This window comes from Marmota monax, unplaced genomic scaffold (assembly GCF_021218885.2).
Source record: "Marmota monax isolate L192 unplaced genomic scaffold, Marmota_monax_Labrador192_F-V1.1 WCK01_AAM20220418_F8-fsc00120, whole genome shotgun sequence".
NCBI lineage: Eukaryota > Metazoa > Chordata > Mammalia > Rodentia > Sciuridae > Marmota > Marmota monax.
In genome coordinates this window covers 2670754-2685937 of record NW_026694424.1, presented here as the reverse complement: position 1 = coordinate 2685937, position 15184 = coordinate 2670754, and the positions used below count along the sequence as shown (strand labels likewise).

General features: G+C 39.4%; 1 protein-coding gene across 1 annotated transcript in view; it reads right to left on the bottom strand.

The window, feature by feature from the left end:
* The window catches only part of Ghr (growth hormone receptor), a 243193-nt gene extending 228036 nt beyond the window's left edge, over positions 1-15157 (bottom strand). Inside the window, exon 1 of the mRNA XM_046468261.2 lies at positions 15017-15157. The gene's annotated coding sequence lies outside the window, so the exon portion shown is untranslated. The remainder of the gene's footprint in view (positions 1-15016) is intronic.
* Positions 15158-15184: the final 27 nt, after the last annotated feature.

Here is a 15184-nt window from a genome sequence, read left to right as displayed (position 1 = left end):
TCTGTTTTCTGGTCACTCTGAGAAGGCTTTGTGGAATAGTTTGAAATCTGCATTCAGCTTATGCCTATAATTGCATAAAGGATGAAAGGTTATGGTTTAAAACTCTGCCAACTTAATGTAGATATAGAAATAAAGAATTTCCTATATCTGTTCTGAAAAATAAATATTTTTTTTCTCCTTTAAGAGTGTGCAATGTTTAAATGTTAGAATCTGAAAGGATTACGTTGGGTCAGTTCCTACTTTTTCCTTCTAAGAAAGAAAAAGCCCATTTTTTGCATGATTGTTCCATCATATCTTAGAAATTAGATCTCATTCTGAGACAATAGCGGGTGTTTTACATAGATTTTATGTTATTAGATACTAACTCTAGGCTTCCAAAAACTTATAATCAAAGGAAAAATAAACAAACAAACAAAAAAACCCTTAAGGCCCATTCTTTCCTGAATTTAGAATTAGAGGTTAGAGGAATTTTAGCATCGGTTAGCCTAGATACCCATGTTGTTTATCTTCACAGAGTCAAAACTCAAATAATTAACAAGAATTCCTACTTCTGAACTTCATGCCCAGAGTTCTAAGGCAACCAATGGCAATTTTCAAGTTGTACCACTACACATATAGAGATCAGTCAAAGAGTTCATTTATTATTCCATATCCCTCATGTAACACTGTTTTAAAAAGTACACTATGGACAGACTGAGAAATGGATGTTAACTATTCACACTCAGACACATTATAGAATGATAAAATACTTTGAATTATTATGTAACATCAATGCCCTGCCTTTTAGAGAAACTTGCTTTGGTGTCTATTGTTGGCCCTGTATCAAAATATTACTGATTAATTGAGTATGGGTGACTTTCCGAAGAGCTCCGTGGGCAATTTATGTGAACATCTGCATGTTAAAAAGATAACAGATTTTACAAATCTATTAATCCAAAATGTCAAGGCTGACACTTAATCCAGTTTACTGCTACAGCTTGATAATACAGAATATTTTAAACTTTTATCCCTAAAACAATGTCATCAAGCATAGGGGTCAGGCAAGGGGGGAAGAGTATTGTAACTAAGCATAGGCTCTGGCATCAGAGAAATATTTTTACTCTCAATTTTGCTACTATCTGTGAGTCCTGGGCAAGATTTTGACTGAACTGAGTCTCATTCTCCCAGTTAAGTTATTTGAGGCAGTGTGCCTCACTGTTCGCAGGAATGAAGTGTGATAACACTTAAGGACACTAGGCACATGGTAGAGACTCAGTTTGTGATATAAGGGATCCTAATTCAATTTTGATATTCAGAGTACATGTTCAAAATCAAATTTCTTCCAAGTTATCACACTGTTATAAGTATCTCTTAGCTTACTGATGTAGGCACAACTGAGCATAGACCTACTGAATAAAGGTTTATTCTTTTTGTGATTGATTTGAGATATTTGATTAATTTTGAGAACATGCTTTGTGTTCAACATGAGGTTGGATTCAACCTCACTGTGCTTACCCTTATAAAATTTACTATGTAGTTGCAAAGACCAGCTAGTTTAACAGAGGAGAAACAAAAGACACACATGCACAGTATTTAAAATTCATTAAATCAAATGCAGCATGGTATTCTGAATTGAATCTTGGAATAGAAGAAAAAGGACATTTTGTGGAAGTACCTTGGAAACATAGATAAAGTTTGGAGTTTAGTTAATAGCATTGTATTAAAGTTAGTTTTGAGAAATATATCATTATTATGGATGTTAATATTAGAGGAAAGTAGGAGGGAGTTATACAGGAACTCTATATAGTCTTTGCAACTTTTTTTATGAATCTAAAATTAGCCCCCAATTAAAAGCATATTGTAAAAAATTATACTGTACTATTCAATGCAAGTTACTCGTCCTTTTCCAATCATATTCTAAGCTCTGCCACTTCATGCTGCCTAATTTTGAATTGCCTGACAGTTAGTTGTCTCTAGCACCCGGAGACTATTTTGCCCTGCCCAAAACTGGGGCCCAGGAACTAATGATTGATGGGAGTTGATGGGTAAACATTCAAACTCTTTCAACCTTGGACATTTTTTACTCAGGCTCCAAAAATCTCTCTAGAAGGATTAAACTTCAGTTGCTAATGGTGGTAACTTTCTTCTCGATGTGCCCATTAATGGCTCCTTTTCCTTCCTTCCTTCAATATCCCAAATGAAGTCCTCTTACTTGTCTCATAGTCTGCTTCTAGGAGAAACTGGGCATAGCTCCCATAACCATTTCTGCATATTTGTAGTAAAGTTTCTATTGAATATAACAATTCAAGGTCATTTATAAGGAGATTTTTTACAGATGTCCATGATTATCTTTGGTCCCTGAAAAGAACTCTTCACTCCAAACCAGGAAAAAACTTCATCAAACTGACAAATACGTTAGGGATTGACATATGAGTGCTACACACTTTTGGATATGTGGAAAGGAAATAAATGTTTGGAAGAATGCTAAAAAAAATCCCTATTAATGATAAAATTGCATTCATTTGTTCATTCAACCAAAATTTACTAGGCATTTTCTATGGGATACAGAGTGAAGAAGACACAAAAGGTCACATTTTTGTCATAGAAATGGGAAAAAATAAATTAATAAACAAGATAATATTAGATAGTGATATATCTGTCAAGAAAATAAAACAGGGTCATATGAGAGCATGACTTAACGGAGAGAAGGTTATCTGGTTAGGGGTCAGAGAAGCCCTTTCTGAGAAGGTAATACTTGATCTGGGCTTGAATGACAAGAGAGAGCCAGTCTTATAAAGATCTACACACACTGATGCTACTTTGTTGAAATCTTCTCTCCATTATAACTTGCCTGCTTTTGTAAACAAATAGAAAGCTAGGCCTGAAAAATAAATTGTTTTCTCATAACGTATAATCTCTATACCCATAATGTATAGGCCATGCGGTTATTTAAAAATAGGTGGCTTCTTCACCAGAGATGCACACCAAAGTATTTTTACATGCACAGGACAATAGAGGATGACTTGGGATCTGCTTTAAAATACTCAGGGGCAAAGTGAAAAGGTGAAACAAGATTGGTAAAACACTGATCATCGTTAAAGCACAGTAATAAGTACCCAGGGACTCAAAATTCTATCATCTTTACTTTGTGTCTAAGATTTCCCATAATCAAAAGAACACATTTAGAATATTTAAGGACTTCCCCAATGCTGTAGGAATTTCACCTCACCAAATTTTCATCAGTAAATTAGCAGTTAAAGCAAGAATGGTAGCCAATGGAATCATGAAGTACACGTAAGGCACTACTTAAGACTGAGATGTGCAAAAGAGATCACTGGATAGCCTTTCAATAAAATGCTGAAGCTTCCCAGGATTAGCCAATCCTGAAGCAGTGAGTCTTTGTCCTTGAAGAGGCTATTTTGCAGTTCTGAGGACTTAGAATTTAACTTGTAGAAATGATCCTGAGAATAATTTTTGTCCATACAAATGCAAATACGTTATATTTAGTGGATCTGGTGGATTTGTTTCGCAAATTCTTTTCAATATTTTATATATTGGTGGTGCATTTTTCTCCTTTGAAATGACTGTATCATCTTTACAAGTTATCTCATTAATTAATATCTGTATTATTTAAAATCTTTTCATTTTATATCTATAGGAGCATCATGAATTTACTTTTTAGAGACTTGCCCTTAAAGAAACAATTTTTTTATATTTATTTTTTAGGTGTAGATGAACACAACAAAATGCCTTTATTTTTCATAATCCCAGCCCCATTAAAGAAACAATTTTAAGGTGTTCCTATGAAGTCAAATCATGTGCCTATGTGTCCATGTCTGCCTACTTCTTCAAAGTCAAGGATTAAAACACATTAAGCATTTTGTGTGCTATAGGCTATTCTTTACCCAGAAATGGCTTTGACCATAACCCCCCACTCCACTAGCCAACTTTCCATTATTCCTTAATTTGCCAAAAGTAACAACTCACCTATACGATCTCCCATCATTGGCAGGCAGAAATCTCTCTGAGAAACTTCTACATCAAGAATAAAATTCAATGTTGATTTTTAAAATCCAAATTTCATAAACCACTAATAACCACATGGATATGTTATCCTGCATTTTTGCTGTATAGAGATAGTATAGGTGCAAAGACATAAAAATCACAAGAAACTAATCTCTAGCCAATACTCTGTCAAAGGAGAGAAATTTCAGCAGTACTCATTAAATTCCTAGTTTGGCTGACTGGCAAAGGAGGAGGAAAAAAAACCGTGATTGAAGCAGGAGTTTTATTGCAGAAGTTTTAAGTCTTCACACTCAGAGCCTCTCAAAGGGGTGCTGTAGACAATATTCTCTCTGTATTATCGGATATGTGCCAGGCACTGTTTCAAATCATTTAAACTACAATATCCTTGTGAAGTGCGAATCACCATCTCCCACTTTTCAGATAAGGTTGAGAGAGATTCATTCACTTGCTTAGAGTCATAACGGTAGTAAAGAACAACAGGCAGAGCTGGATTCAAATCCACTTGGACAAGGCAGATTTGTGTGATTCTGAATCCAACTCCATGTCCTTTCCAGAATGTCAACCTACTATTAGGCTTTCACAGTGGTTGGCACTTCAAAAGGCAACTGGAATTTTTTAGCAAATCTGTGTGTTCTCAGTAGAAAGAAATTCTAGTTTGTATCAGGTGTATCAATCATAATCCACCCGCTTGGACAGTTAACGTAACTGTCACTCTCCCATATGAATGACAGAGATAAACAACATGCTTGCTATGGTTTGTCCCCCAAGAGTTTATGTTTGAAATTTAAACCCCATTGTGAAGTATTAAAGGGTGGAAACTTGATCGGACTGTAGTGTTTAGAGATGGGGCCTGTAGGAGGTGATTAGGATTGGATAAATTCATCAAGGTGAAACCCCCAGGACTGAATACTTGTGGCTTTAGAAGAAAAGGGAGAAAGACCAGAAGGGTCACACTTGCTCCCTATCTCTTGCCATGTGATACCCTGCACTGAATTACAATCTGACAGCAAGATGGCAATCACCAGATGTGGCTGTAGCCCGCAGATCAGAACTATTAGCTACCACTAGAGCTTTATAATTTACCCAGTCGGTGGTAGTATGTTATTAACAAAACAAAATGAACTAAGAAAATGCTATTCATGGTTATATTCCATATTGTACTGGTTTGGGTGAGGTGTCCCCCAAAAGCTCAGGTGTGAGACAATATAAGAATGTTCAGAGGTTAAATTAGATTATAGGAGCTTTAACCTAATCAGTGAATTAATCCACTGCTATTAATTGGATGGTAACTATAGGCAGATAGCGTGTGACTGAGGAGGTGGGTCACTGGGGGCGTGCCTTTGGGAGGTCCCCCATTCCCGATGCCATGTCCTGAACGGCTTTCCTCTGTCATGCCTTTATACCATGACGTTCTGCGTCACTTTGAGCCTAGAGCTAGAAGTCAGCTAAATTTCTGAAATCATGAGCCAAAGTAAACTTTTCCTCCTCTGTGTTGTTCTTGTCAGGCCCTTCGGTCACAGTGACGGAAAGCTGACTAAAACCCACATTCACAGAAGCTAATGTGATGTAGCAGGAAAAAGCCCTTGAAAGAAAGCTGAAAGTGAGTTATGAATCTGTCACTGTCACTTCTAGAAGGAGGTCCTGTCATTTCTCAGGCATCCCTATTTCCTTGCCTGTCAATAAAGTGAGAATGTTGGATTCAAAAGTAATAGCAGGGGTCTACTGGCATTGGGTAGGCGTCACTCTTCTTTGTATAGGACTGCTCCTGGCATTCCAGAAACTTAGCATCCCTGACTCTGGGTGCTAAACACCTAAACACTCCAGTTCTTGTAACAACGATATTTCCAAATGCTCCTACGCACTACTACTAGAGCAGCAGAACCTTGGATAAAAACACTGCTGGGTGATTTCAATTCCTAAGAAGTCTTATGGCCCTGCTAGGCCAGCTAGGTAGGGGAGGACAGAAGGAACCTCAGGCTTTCTCTCGCTTTATAAGGCCCATTGAAATCATATTCTTAAAAGGAAGTCATATATTAATAGGCTTTTAATAGGCCTCTTAGAATACTGCTAAAGAAGTTTAATATTGAATTTACATAATGTTCAGAAAATAGAAGGATACAGAAACCCTGTAGCAGCGACTACTCTCCAACAAGCACTAGGCTCTATGTGGCTGCCCCAGTAGCTAAGCCAAGAAATGGGAAGAGTTTCCAATGGATGACAAATCCACAGTGTGGTAAACTCTTCCTGCCCACCTGTTACCAATAACCCCAGAGCTCTGGGTATAATTCCTGACCCTCAGTTCCCAACCAGCTTGCACAAAACATCTTCAATCTTTTTTAAAATAAAAATAAAAAAAATTGAAGGTCTAGCTCAGGAGCCACTTTGCTGATTGAAGCCTTACCCCAAATCCTTCAGTCCAAAAGATACCTCTTCTCTCTAACAAAATGTAGCATTTGTAGCTCCATATGAGAATTTTTATTGAATCACACAGTCATCAACTGTTCCAAAATCAAACCACATATATTAATAATATTGTCTTCCCAGCTAGAATGTTGGGTCTCAAAGTCAAGGGTCATGTCTTATACTACATTTATATTCCCTAGGGCCTAGCACATTCCTGGGAACACAATAATGGCTTAATAAATACATATTCTGCCTTTGATATTTCAGAGTGATACCAAAAATACCACTGGCTTGACCAAACTTACATCCTGTGCACTATTTTTTTTTTTTTTTTTTTTAGTATTTATTCAGGATCTTTTCCCAAGTGCTTTTCAAAGTACTTTTCAGATAATATAATTAATTTCACAGATCCTATATATAGTGAAAGAAATAAATATAAAACACTAAACTTTATACAACAAAAGCAAAGAGAATTAAAACTTCATGTTTCATGAGGGGTATAGCAAAGCCTGGCAAAGTAGATACATCTTCCAATTCCTGCTGAATTTTAGGTAAAAATCCAAAACATGTCTCCTTATTGCTTTAAATATTAAAAAAATTGCTAGATGTTTCCAAAGCTGTGAGCAAGATTGACCTTGGGAAGCTGGTCATCAAATCCTGGTGCCACCGTTCGTCTAAGGAAATTGTTATGGTTTAGATATGAAGTGTTCCCCCAAAACTCTTGTGTCAGACCATGTCAGCACATTCAAAGGCAAAATGATTGAGATAAGAGAGGTGTAATCTAATTAGTGGCGTAATCCACTTATGTGGATTAACTGGGTGGTAATTGTAGCCAGGTAGAGTGAAGCTGGAGAAGGTAGATCAGTGGGGGTGTGCTCTAGGGGTTTATATTTTACCCTTGATGAAAGGAACGCCCTCCGCACTACTTGTGGCCAAGACCTGAGCTGCCCTCCTCCACCACCTTTCCACCATGATTATCTGCCTCACCTCACTTTCCCCCTCCTCCAATGTTCTTGTAAGTCTTTTGGTCACAGTGAAGAAAAAAGTTGACTAAAACAGAAATAATGTCGAATTTGTATTATAAACTTAGATCCAATTAATAATCCAAATTATAAAAAAAATTATATGATACACTTAGATCCAATTAATTAGTATAATTAATTACCATCTGATCCTACCTACATCCCTTTTCCCCAGACTCTCCATGCATTTCTTATCAACACTTAATGTGTCACTACCTGCTAAGGCCATCGATATATTATTTACTGAACATCGATGACAAGCAAAACATCGAATGCTGATGTCCAAAGGGAAATAATATGCCATATTGCTAATATGAACAAAGGCGCTCCCTCCCCTTCATTCTTTCTTTTTCCTTTAATCTTTGACTTGGTACATATAAACATGGTATCTTTCCCTCATTCATCATCATCTTGCTCAGGCATTCTGGTATTTTCTTCAATCCTGAGGGGAGAAAGCCACTGAAGACACTATCTTCAGGGCTGATTTCACAAATTATCTTTCACATACACCCGACTACTCTTCACTTTGCTTAGCCAAATTGAGGGTTTCTGGGATAATCATCACATAGCTTGAAGGTGTCCAGAGAAACAGCTCATAGGGTAAATTAGAATCCTGTGTCACCATGCTGACCATGAACAAAGGCTGCTTTCTGACCAAAGGCAAACAAAACTGGAAGTCTGAGTTTCTCATCAAAGTTCAGATGGGCTGACTGCAGCATGCCTCACACAAATCACTAGTTCGGTTTCAATAAGCACAGGGAAAGAACTACCTATGACTCTTTTGTGATGGTCATGCTCTACATTTTCTTGTTATGACAACTCAAAGGGAAAAAGGGATGGATATAATTATTAATATAATAAATACATTTTTAAGCAATAAAAGAAAAACGATTTTCTTTGGACAAATGACTTTATCATATGTCTACTGTATACTAAGAGAACAAAAAGGACGCCTCTTTATTTATTTTTTTTTTTTGGGGGGGGGCGGCGGGGAAGGGACTGGGGATTGAATTCAGGATGTGACCACTGAGCCATATCCCCAACCCAGTTTTGTATTTTCTTTAGAGTTAGGGTCTTACTGAGTTGCTTAGTGCCTCACTTTTGCTGAGGCTGGCCTCCACCTTCTGATCCTCCTGCTTGAGCCTCCAGAGCCACTGGGATCACAGGGATGTGCCACTATGCCCAGCAGGATACCTCTTTTCAGAAAATATAAATTATAGGCGACTTTAAATGTTTGTGTATAAACTAGTGATGAAACAATCAAGGAATTATAGCAAGTCTAGCACAGCGGGTTGTCCACCATAGGAAGGTATATAAAAGTATCTATTTGAAGTATAACTCATTGGGAAAATGATATTAGTGTGAGGAAAACTAGCCAAAATTCTAGTCTATACCAAAGAAGCAAGCCCTAATCAAAGTGATAAACACGTCTAAAAGTTTTAAGGTCTCTGTAGGAGAAATTATCAACTGATTTTAGAATGAAGTAAGTTTAGATAATAATTAAAATCACACAGCCCAGCAAGGTCTGACAAAATCACTGCCTTTTGGAACCATTACTAAGTAAAAATCAGTGCCTGACCAAGGTTCATAATAAAAGCTAGAGAGAGCAATAAGAAAAGAAAGTGAGGCTAAAACAACAATGACTCTCTGTCACCTGTCACCCTTCTTTCAAGAATCTGGCCCCCAGCACAGAATTTTCTTTAGCTTAAGAAAATTTTACCTTTAGCTTAAGCAAAAGCAACAACAATGAAAACTGCTTCTGAAAGACTTCCTGCATCAGCTCATGATGAACTGTGTTGGTTTTGAAAGGCATCTGGAAGCACATGTGGTAACATTTTTTTGTTTTACTTAATTGATTAAAAAAATTAATGATCAGGGAATAAAAGAAGCAAACACTATTTCTCAATTCTTATGTTTAATATGGCTGTATATTGCCAAATAAGTGATATAAGTTATAGCTTAACCATCTAAGACGTTCCACCTTTCTGAATGTGGCATTCAGCAAAGCATGGGAAAATGTAGAAATAAATAAAATTTACTTTCTTTGTTCTTAAGAACTCTACAGCCTGGAAGAGAGATATATAATAAAGCAGATCACAAAACTAAAAATGAATGAAATAAGTATTCTCAGAGAGACTCAAGCAAGCAAAGTATCAAAGGAATTAACAAAGAGAGAGAGAGAGAGAGAGAGAGATTTGATAATGAAATGGATTCAAACCATACCCCTGAAAAGCATCCTAAGGGGTAGTCTTATTTATCCCCACTTTGTTTATTTTAACATGTTGGTAAATAATAAAAAATTAACATGTAAGAAATATGAATTCCAGGATGGTTAAAGAGTTTGCAAAAGTTACAAAGTCCATTAGAGGGAGAACTCAGAGAGGTCCTAGATTTCCTGACACATACTTTACTATAATTTCATACAACACCTAACTAACTTAGATGTTTCCCATATCAAAGGAGGACTTTAGTTTGAAAAACTGCGCACCCTAGAACTTATCAATGGATCTGCTGTAAGTTGAGAGAAGGCGCAATGAAGGCAAGAATAGTAAATTAATTCTGAACTTTAAAAAAAACTTCATTTTTTATTGTTTCCTCTTTCCTTAATATGAGAATAGAATAAAGCATAGAAACAAATACATATGAAACCACAGAGCAAGGAGATGACATGAGACGACAAACACACATATACAGGCAATTTCATCTAAGAGCATAAGTGTCATGGTCTTCTTGTCCTGACTGAAGATCTGTCCACAAAAATATAAGCTTCTGATAGTCCCAGGTGTCAGTTTATATGATGGATTGTTTCTGTCTCCCCTAAGAAAAGCAGCTATTTCTTTCCCATTCAGAGTTGCTGAAAAGTAACACAGTCGTCATCATCCACTGTAAACACTTCTTTCAGGAGGGCACTCTTGTGGCAGAATCTCAGCAGGTAGCAGGAGGAACTCATAATTTAGTTAGGAAGCCCCAGACAGCACATAGAAGAAAAATCAATCATGCCAGGTAGGTGTCTAATGCACAGAGCTGGCCATAGATGCTACAAAGCTTTTATGGAAATACCTCAGCCAGGAAGGTAGGCATTATCATTTTCACAGAAAAGGAAGCCCCAGAGGAGCTAATTTGCATATAGGTGGTAAAGCTCAAGTCAATGGGCCCCCAAATGCTTGTTTTTGAGCCATACCCTCTCTATGCATAAACCAGCTTTGCTGCCCTTCTCCAAAAGTGGCTTGGGTTTGAGAAGCCAGGAGTAACAGACTATTTGTTCAATTCTTTTTTCAATACAAAACAGGACACAAGGTCCTCAGTTCACACTGAGGCTGTGATATATATGCTTATGAGGGTTCCAGCTTCCCTATGATATCAGCAAGCCATTTACTGCCTGAGATAAAGTAGGTTGTTGATATGTATACTTCAAATCCCAGTTGCCCAAGGAAGCATTTCTCTCTGATGTACTTTCACCTCATTTGGGGCCAGATGGCACCGGGACTTGGGCAGAGCAAACCTGCAATAAATGCCTGATTGCTAGTACTGACTCATGCACATGGAAGCAGACACAACAAGGCCTATGAAAAGAATACATCATAGTCACTAACTGTAAGACGCAGCTTTAACTTACTTACTTTCAGAACATTCTACATTCCATGATTTTGGTTGATATTCCTTAATAAGGATAAATTAAGGAGCTATTAACATGGCATATAGAATTTTATTTATCTGTCCATTAAGACTTTTCATGGGTTTATAATAAGTTCAGGCATGAAAAAGTGCTGTGAAGCTATTAAAAAGCTTCGACTATGGATGAGTAACAATATGAAAAAACAAGTTGTTACCTCATCTACAGGCTTGATTAGTCAATGAAGTAATGAGATGGCAAAACACACACACACACACACACACACACACACACACACCTAATGAATATCAAGGTATCTTAATAGATATAGAATGTCCAAAAGTAAGAATTCCAAATTTATGTTTTAGACAATGTATATTAGGAAGGATTCAGAGAATGTAGAACCTAGGGCATAGTGTTCAGGGTAAAGAAAGACAGAAACCCACAGTGTATAAGCAACAACTGCAAGAATAGGAGGGAAAAAAATGGCAATCTAGGAGCAAGGAAAACAATGTTTGTTTTCAGATATAATGCTCAAAGGGAAGAGAGATTAAATTCATTGTGTAGGCTATGGAGAGAAGTGTTGACTCGGTACACAGAAAAACTTTCTAGAAATAAAGTCTTACTTCCTCACTGACCAGTCCATTCTAAAAGAAGATTCTCAACTGGCAGAGGGACTAGCCCATTTTCTCAGACACTGGAAATGTGTGTGCTGAACAGAGACTTACCTGGGCATGTTATTTACACTATATCTGTTCCAGGCTGAAAAAAAATCACTTTCCAAAAAGTTATTCTATATTATCTTATTTGCACTATTGACTGAGGGGATTACTCTAATTTTAGGATGCTTCAGTTTTTAAAAATTCAATATTCAAAAGGTGGCTAAGTAATGTGAATGCTCAGATTATTTAAATCACTACTATAGCAGTTATAGGGTTTTTTATTTGTTTTGTTTTTGTTTTGTGGTACTGGGGGTTAAACATAAAGCATTACATATGCTAGGCAACTGCTCTACCTTTGGGCAATGCCCCCAGCCTGTGTTTTGGTTTTTCGTTTTGGTACCAGGGTTTGAATCCAAGAGTGCTTAACCACTGAGCCACATCCTCAGCCTCTTTTTATTTTTTATTTTGAGACAGTGTCTCACCTCATTACTCAGGGCCTCACTAAGTTGCTGAGGCTGGCTTTGAACTTTTGATCTTCCCTACATCAGCCTTCTGGTCTGCTGGGATTACAGGCTTGCACTATGCCCTGCCAGCCTGTTCTTTTATTAAACAAAAAAAAAGAAAGAAAACTGTTGATTTGTGTGGACACTTGTGAACATACTAAGAAAAATGAGTGCTTTTAATTCATGTATTTTTAAAAAAATGTTATTTAAAAGCAATTCAGGTTTCCCTAATTGTGCAACCTATTAGTGAAATGAACAAAAAGGCTTAATCTTCAGGTTAGCAAATTTAAAAGACATAGCCCTTGCCCCCTCCCTTTTTTTTAAAAAAGCTAAACAGTCTGCTGTTCCACATTCTTACTCGGTTTTATCTTTACATTAACAGTGCTTACCAGCAGATAGCCACAAAGGCAGGCCAAGTTGGACCAATTTCAAGATTTGTTTCCACACTGGGGTGCTTCATGCTTTTGGCAGAAGCAGGCTGCAACTGTGGCTTCGTTTATTACATTGTGCTGTAAACATTATGTCCTGAGCTAATGAGATACTCAACATGACAATCCCATAGGTTACTAAGCACCATAAACATCTGTTAACACAGGCACCAGAGATAGCATAGAGAAGGCCTGTAGTGTCCATTTTTAAAGTGGTTTATGATGTGGAGTCTGCTGTTTAAAAGCTAATAATCAAAAACACTGTCTTAAACTCTGGCTAGGACAAATATTTGAGAAGCAAAGTTATGCTCACTTTGCGAAAAAAAAAGTGCACTCATGCCGTCACTTAGTCATTGCATTTATAGACTTTCATTTCACACCTTTGCCCATTAAGTGTTGGCTTTCCCTGGTATTCAGAAAACCAAAAATATAATTTCACTGTGATATATTTACTCAAAAAGAGAGAGAGAGAGAGAGAGAGAGAGAGAAAAGGCTGAATGTTGACTCACCAACTTTCCTTAGACTAATGTGAAGCCAAAAGTTTAAAAGAGTGGAAGAAGCAGATGAGAGTCGGGGCAAATTTTTAAGTTACCGACATGTTTTCCAAGGATCCCAAGGCTATAAAAAACATCCTTCTAGTTCCACTCAAAGGTCTACCTGAAGGGAAACTGTAAGCAACTGGAAACCCCTTGACACCTAGTCTGAGAACAGGCCTTGCTTTTCTCAAAAGGAAAGAAAACTTCCAATCACAGAATAAATTAGATCAAACAATCTTGTCTGTTAAGTCATTTTATTTCATTTCTATTGAACATTTATTTCTAGAAATGCTTCAAGAATTGTCGCATCCAAGGTATAGAGATATTCCAGAAAAAAAGGGACTTCCAGGGTGATTCAGATGGAAACTTGTCTGGAACACCAGTTACTACCACAACATCCGAGGTCTGTGAGAAAGGGTGAATAGCTTCTCAAGCACGGACAGCCACACCGGGCATCAGATTCACAGCTCTACCCGGCTGTCTCTGGTGTATGTACCCACACATGCACATATCCCTTAGAACCCTCAAGGGCCCTCTCTTGTAGTTGTCCTGAGAACCTTCAGAAACCTCCACAAGGCAACCTCCAGGGCCTCAGCCCCTCCAAGGCGAGAGGCTTAGTTATTTTAAAGCCCGTGGTACTTAATCCTATGCAAGAACTCCAGTGACTTCCCAACCCGCTGGCCTCCTGTTACCTTTCCCTGTCCCTTCCAAGGTCTCCCGGCGGCACAAACAGACGGGCGGCACCTCTATGGTCTCCGCCTCCCCCCTTGCACACCCTACTGGCTCAGGAACCAACACGCCTCCCTAGACGCTCGCGCGCGCGCTCTCACAGCGCACACGTACACCCATTCCACATGCACCCCGCGCCAGACCACGAAACCCCGCAGCCGGGTCCCAGCAGGCGTCCTCCCGCTGGCTACATATAAAACCCTCGCCTCGAGATAAGACTTCCCCATGCACCCGCAAATGGATGGCTGTCCCGCACTCTTTGCGTGCTGCCAGTTCCCTGTCTCCAGACGCGCGGTTATCCCACTCACCCGCAGCCCTCAAACCTTGGCAGTTCTGTCAAAACTTTAAGGCTGGTTGATTTCACAATGAGGAGTGTGTCCAAGTCTGGGAGAGCTCGGCTTGCCACAATTTCTATCCACCCCAGTTCACGGAGACTGTGGCTGTGATTTTACGGACCCCAGCTCGTCTGTGGCCAGAGCGCAGCTGCAGCCTGCACAAACGCGCAAAAAGCCCCGCACTTGGCGGAGAAGCGTTCAGTGGGTATGCTCACAGCCGGACCTCTCCAGGCCCTTGGGTCGCCCTCGCCCAGTGCAGCGGCGGCAGCCTCAACAGTTCCTGCCCGGGCCTGGCGAACTGATGGTGTCAAACATACACTCAGAAAACTTTTTTAAGACTTTAACAAGATTGTCTTGAGAGGAAACCTTTCCTCGCACTGCACACACTGGGTCGGAGCAGGAGCTACTGTGGGATGGTTCGCTTGCCTCCGCTAACTCCTTGCCGCCCCCATCAACTTCCAATCACACATCCCACCACCAATAACTTCCAGCCTTACACACACGCGCGTGCGCGAGCGCGTACACACACACACACACACACACACACACACACACACAGCATAGCAGCATAGCAAGGATCGGGTTACAACTACCCATCAGCAGAAAACAACTTTTTGAAAAGGGGAGCACAGCCCTCCCCCAAGTCCACCTGGAGAAAAACATATCCGTGCAAATGCATAAAACTGATCCCCATTTTCATAAAGAACTGGCGTTCAAGGGTCCACTCTCAGGCCCGCTGGCACAAAAAGGGGAAAGACTCCCGGATCCCCCCTCCAGTACCTCCGAGCTTCGCCTCCGGAGACAGAGCGCGGGTTCGCGTCCGCGCTGGGGCCGATGGCGCGGGGACCTCCGGCCTGCCTGGCCCCAGCCCGGGGTCCCCGCCGCCGCCCGGGCTCAGCAGCAGCCGCCGCCGCCGCCACCGCCGTTGTAGCAGCCGCCGCCGCCGCC